This window comes from Capsicum annuum, chromosome 7 (genome assembly GCF_002878395.1).
Source record: "Capsicum annuum cultivar UCD-10X-F1 chromosome 7, UCD10Xv1.1, whole genome shotgun sequence".
NCBI lineage: Eukaryota > Viridiplantae > Streptophyta > Magnoliopsida > Solanales > Solanaceae > Capsicum > Capsicum annuum.
Genome location: NC_061117.1, coordinates 194,218,129 through 194,225,285, shown reverse-complemented (window position 1 = coordinate 194,225,285; position 7,157 = coordinate 194,218,129).

The window sequence follows — 7,157 nt, the reverse complement described above, 5'->3', positions numbered from 1 at the left end:
TGTATATGTTAAATATATACTACTCTAGAAGATATATACACAGATATACGTACTATTCAATATATGTACTACTATAAATAAAATATTCTACAATATATATACACTACAATATATACACATACTATATATATAGTTATCTACTAATTTATAAAACATATACACATGTATACGTTAAATATATATAAATCTATAGAGGATATATACACGTATATACGTACCATTCAATATATACTTATTACTTTATATAAAATATACTACAATATATACACACGCTATGTATATAGTTATATACTAATTTATAAAACATACACACATGTATACGTTAAATATATACTACTTTAGAAGATATATACACATATATACGTACCATTCAATAGATGTACTACTTTAAATAAAATATAGGGAAAAGACATCATATCCACCCCATACTGTACAAGAAAAGTCTAAGCCACACCTAAATTATATAAGTGACCTATTACACACCTTAACTATATAAAAGTGATATTATTACCTCCCCGCGACCCTCATTCTAAGGCGCGTGTGTTACACTTATTTTAGGCGCGTCCATCCAATTAAATAACAAAAGTAAACGGCTAAAAACATTAAGGCAAAAGGCATCGTTTCCACCCCAAACTATAGTTGAAAAGTCGAATCCACACCTAAACTATATAAGTGGCCTATTACATACCTTAACTATAAAAAAGTGATACTTTTTACTGACGTGGTGCTGACGTGGAAGCCCATGTAAAACACTACACCACATGCAAGTGGTGGTAGCCTGACAGGGTGTAAATAGTTTCACTTTTTGATAGTTTAGGTGTGTAATAGGTCACTAGTATAGTTTAGGTGTGGCTTCGACTTTTCAGGTATAGTTTGGGGTGGAAACGATGTCGTTTTCCTAAAATATACTATAATATATATATACTACAATACATACACACACTATATATATAGTTATATACTAATTTATAAATTATATACACACGTATACGTTAAAGATATACGTCTATAGGGGATATATACACATATATACGTACCATTCAATATATATGTACTACTTTAAATAAAATATATACTATATATATACACTACAATATACACACACACTATATATATAGTTATATACTAATTTATAAAATATATACATATATATACGTTAAATATATACTACTTTAGAAGATATATACACACATATACGTACCATTCAATATATGTACTACTTTAAATAAAATATAATACAATATATATACACTACAATACACACACACACACTATATATATAGTTATATACTAATTTATAAAATATATACACATGTATACGTTAAATATATACATCTATATAACATATATACACATATATACGCACCATTCAATATATATGTACTACTTTAAATAAAACATATACTACAATATATATACTATAATATATAATTATATATATAGTTATATATTAATTTATAAAACATATACACATGTATACGTTAAATATATACGTCTATAGAAGATATATATATACACATATATAAATTAATAATATTTGATAGTAAATTAGTGATATGTTAAAACTAAGTGTTAATTAAATCCAATTTTAAAAAAAAAAATTAACTGGGCCGGTTAACCAACGGGCCCTCACAAGATTTGGTTCGGGCCGGGTTAACCGAGCCCAACCAAAAAAATAAATTGGCTCGAAACCCGGTACCCTACAGCCCATGAATTGACCAGGTCGAATCAAATTGGACCGATTTTTGTAAGTAGGCCGGGTTGGACCGGGTCCAGCCGGGTCAGTCCAGCCCGTTTGACAGATATAACGTAAAAGCAAAAAATATTTGCGACAAATATAACTTCCATAGAAGTCTAGGAAAATATTTCAGGTAGATCAAGTGTTTTAACTATAAACAAGCAAGAGGAATTGCAATGTAGAACATTTGAAAAGCAGTGAAAGGAAAGACATCCTCCTGCAACCAATTTGCTTGGCAAAGGTGAGAAAATGCTAGTTTTGACGGCAAGCTGATCCCTTGCCAAACAACTATGAACTTAATCCGCTCAAGATCCAAGCTAGTAAAACATTTATTTTAAGGCCCAAAATATAAAGGTTACAACAAATTTTATACGTGAATTTTATGATTTTATTTTCACTTAAAAATAGTGAAGATTGTAAAAAAGAAAAAGTTTTAAATATATATAAAAAATGGAAAGAAGGAAAAAACTATATATGATTTACAAAATAAATTTAGAACTTTGTATTAAATTACTCAAACCTTCATATTAATAAATAAAATATTTTACAAAAACATTCAAATATCGTAGTGTAACACAATACAAAATCTTATTAACTAGAATGATGCCTATATTAATGGTATTACAAATAATTAACACTATGATATTTAGTGTCCAAAAAATTTTCCTTTAAATCTCGATTAAAATGATGAATTAGTCTGACCCCTCAAATCTCACCTGAATCTCAAGTCATTTTTTTTTTGGGGGGCTGAGTAAGGTTAGTACGTGACAGTGCAATCAGAAAGGTAAGAACAATACAAAATTGCTAACGGAAGAGAGAGTCTAAATTTAAGATATTAACAAGAAAAAAAAAGTTATAATAGTGGTTGTAATCTTTTTGTTTGTAAGGTTACGTTTTACCATGGTTAGTTCAAAGACAATCTGTCCAAGATGGAGGAGGAAGTCGGGAAGAAGATAAAATTACGATCTCCTCAGACTAATTCAGCATTCCGAAAGCTTTTTGGGCTTCTACCTGAGGAATTTCTCATCAATGATTTTGCCTGTCCCGTGAAACGCAAGATACCCCTCTAGGGCGTCTGTTTTTGTCTGCAAGAATAATCAGGTTCCATTCTGATCTATTTGGGCATAAGACCAAATTTTTCCTTCTTTGGGAAGATATTGAAGACATTCAAGTTGAATCCTCCTACTTTGGCATAAATGGGTAGCCCAAATATTATCATGACTCTAAATCCAGATAGAGGTTTTGATGCAATGCGTGGTGCCAAGACTCACGAGGAAGACGGGCTGAAATTTTATTTCCACTCTTTTGTCTCCTTTAGTGTGGCTAACAGTCAGGGAGGAATCTGCGCTTCAGAAGATGATGGATATTTCGGGTGGGCTTAATGAATTACGAACTGAGGCGCTCTGTCTGTGGAAACTGGATCCAGATGGATCAAAGAACACTTAAGCAATGCTACCAGGAAAGGAAAAAGTGTGGCCATTGATACACAATCCTTAATCTCAATGCCCTTCCTATTGTGGCTGCTGATGCCAGCCCAGCAGCCCCGAGGTACCTGCTTGCTGCCACCTCTTTTGAGGATGCTCATTACGATTCACGACAATGAAATTCTTTGAAGAATGTCGTGCTTCATTCTTTAAATCAGTTTCTATCGAGTGGCTTCTCCCCGGAGGTTTGCCTCGCAAGGAAAATATTGAAGAAGACATAATTTGGCACTCCTAAACTTGGCTTCCGCCAAGTTTGTGCTAGAGGCTAACTGTGATGCCACAAAAACTGTTCTTGTGCTAGAGGCTAATTGTGATGCCACAAAGACTGTTCTTGTTCAAGAAAAGCAAGTTCCCGAAAAGAAAGCTAAAAAAAAAAAGAAAGTCTTTTCAGATGTTGAACTAAAAATATTGGTTTGCGGGGTGGAAGGTCTTCGCAGATAGTGGGATCATATTAAAAACAAGTATTTTAAAGAAAGTGACAAGACAAATGAGACTTTAAGTGGAAGTGAAGAACCTTGTCAGTTTATCTACTACGACATCATCCAAAGGACGTGCGAAATTGTCAGAGCAACTGCGTGAAAGAATTCTTAACCTCATTTTCAAAGAAGATAGAGGTAATGAGGAAGAGCTAGGAGTTGGAAATGAAGAGGCGAAAGATGGAGGTGATGAGACGTATAGGATGCGACCTGTTTTGAAATCTTATGCAAAACAACAATATTTGTAATGTTGTTGTACCTCTGATTCAACTTTACATATTATTCGTGGAAAATTTTACATGAAGGATTATATCAACTATATTCCCATTAAACAAGAGATTGACATGGGATTGCTTGGAACGTCGACTAAAACAATATTAATGAGATCGAAATTCATATACCGTGCCTCCGTGGGATTGGAGATTAGCTAAAGAAACAACAATAGATCCTTGTTCAATCATCCTCTCTGCCCTTTTAGTCCACAAATGAAAACTGAGAAAGTAAGGCTCAAATCCCAACGTGGCTATTTTATTCTTGTACTCTTCGTACCCTTCGAACCCCTCAAACATGCCAGCCGCTCGCAACATTTTAGTATTTTCCACCTCTCTTTCTGAAGGAAAAGCCCTCAAACATTTCAGCCGCTCTCAATTTTTCGACATTTTTCACTTCTCTTTCAAAAGACAAAAGAATGTTTTCAATTGCAAATTTTCACAAAGCATTACGTTGCTTATCTTCTAGTTGCTCTTTACTATTTAAGTCTTATTTTCTTCCCACTATCTTTTCCCCTAAACTTTATTTCCAAAATATAGAGAAACTTTGTTAGTTTGTCAAAAGTCACTCACCAAACTTTTCAAAAAAAATTAAGAAAGGTCTTTTATTATATATACAAATAGTACGACATAGGAGGAGTGATAAATATTCCTCATAAAAGGAGAGGGGTTCCTCCCATGCATCTAAGCTCTCATAAAAGTAAGGAACACATGTTGAAAATGGGTTGATGGTGATTTGTTTCTTTTATTTTTTTACTACTAAATGTTGATGAAGCCTGGGTTTGTTTAGGAATAGTACTGTTTTAATATTTTTCTAAGATTAACTGAAATATATTACTTAATTGATTGAATGTTTGTGTAATCAGATGTCAAAATCCAAATTGTCAAAAATTGATATAATTTCACAAACTCAATTATCATTAAGAAAAGATTTAATACTATAATATCCTGATATAGAATCTACTATGAAAACACATAAGTAAGATGAATCTACCCTAAAGAAGCAATATCAAACCTAAAACTAGAATCAAACGCCAAAATAATGCAAGAAATTAAAGGATAGGTAACTTGACATAGGACACTACAAACAATAGGAACCAGAAGATGTATCAAATCTTAAGACCCCTAAGACCTATAGCATCAACACCAAGCTCTAATGTGAATATAAGAGGAACTCAACCTCCCCAAGCACTCATGTTTCTAAGCAAAAGATCAACACTAGTGAAATCCACACTAGCCCTAGTTACAATCTCTCAAAGAGAAGAGAAGAGGTGTTTCAAAGTTTTGTCTTTCAATATCTATAAGCAATTAATGAGAAAATAAGTCTAAAGAGTCTATTTATAGCTATTACATAAAAAGACCAAAACACCCTTAATGAGAGCAAAGAAAAGGTGCCCTTGAAGTGTAGAATAGAGGTGGCTTTGGAGTGTCTAAAGTCCTTCTTCATACTTCAACATATGCACTCCCTTGGATAGACACATGATACCCTCAAACACATCCATCTTCATGAACATGGCTTGTAGATTTTGTAACTCCCGAGCTTGGCTTCTTGTGAATGGCCTTGAGCTCTTTACACCCATATCATCCTCTCTATCTTGAAAGAAATTTGACCTCAAATTTGTGGCCTCATCACCATCAATGGTGTCAGTAAGTGAGAGGTCACACACATTGAAGATGTTGTGCACTTGACATTCCAGAGGGAAATCAATCTTGTAGGCATTATCATTGATCCTTTCAAGTACTTAAAAAGGACCATCACTTCGCGTCTTCAACTTAAATTTCTTTTGTGTTGGAAATCGCTCCTTCCTTAGGTGCACCCACATCCAATCACCCGATTCTAGCATAAGTCTCTTTCTCCCCTTGTTGACTCTCTTAGAAACCTCTTGATTTGTCTTCTCATACAACTTTTTCATGACTTTGGACCTTTTGCTTCCATCTAAGCTCAACACAAGATCACTATACAAAGGGGTTAAATCTAAAGGGGTAAGGGGGTTTAAGCCATATACACACTCAAAGGGAGTCATACCCGTAGTCGAATGGATAACATGATTATAATAAAGCTTAACTAGGGGTAGGTGATCCTCCCAAGAAGTCATCTTACCTTTAACCATGTATCATAGCATAGAACCCAAGGTCCTATTTACTACTTCAGTTTGGCCATCGATTTGTGGGTGGCAAGAGGTTGAGAATAGCAACTTCGTACCAAGCCTACCACACATCGACTTCTAAAAGTGACTAAGAAACTTAGAGTCCCTATCACTAACAATGGTCCGAGGGATCCTATGTAACTTAACAACATGTTTAACAAACAACGAAGCTACACTAGATGCATCCTCACTCTTAGAACATGAAATGAAGTGGGTCATCTTTGAGAATCGGTCAACCACGACAAAAATACTATCCCTACTTCTCCTTTTCCTTGGTAGCCCTAAAACAAAGTCCATAGATATGTCAAGCCAAGGACGAAGGAGAGTGGGAAGTGGGGTATACAATCCTTGAGGAAGGAGACATGATTTGGTACTCTTACAATCCATACATTGGCCACAAATCTTAGCAACATCTTTACGCATTTTAGGCCAATAGAATTGTTTCTCTAAGATCCCAAGGGTCTTCTCAACCCCAAAGTGTCCCATTAGACCACTATCATGTTCCTCTCTCACAAACAACTCTCTCCAAGAACTAGAGGGTGCACACAATCTTTTTTCTTTGAACAAATACCCATTAAATTTGGAATAGAGAGTAGAAACCCCATCTTTGAGCTATCTTTCCCTATCCCACTCTTTACATTCCCGAATGAGAGGGCCATATATGGGGTCCTTAGGATACAACATCCTTAGGCTCTCAAATCCCATCAACTTGGAAGATAAGGTAGAAATAAGCACATGTTTCCTAGATAATGCGTCAGCCACCACATTTTTCTTTCCCCTTTTGTATTGAATGACATAAGGAAAGGTTTCTAGGAATTCAATTCACTTATCATGCCACTTTTTTAACTTGTCTTGGGCCCTAAGATGTTTCAAGGATTCATAGTCCTTTCGGATCACAAACTCTTTGGGCCACACGTAATGTTGCCAATTACCCAAGGCTCTAATCAAGGCGTATAACTCTAGATCATAAGTAGAATAATTTAAAGTTTTGCCTTTGAGATTTTTACTAAAGTAGGCAATAGGTTTAAGATCTTGCATTAAGA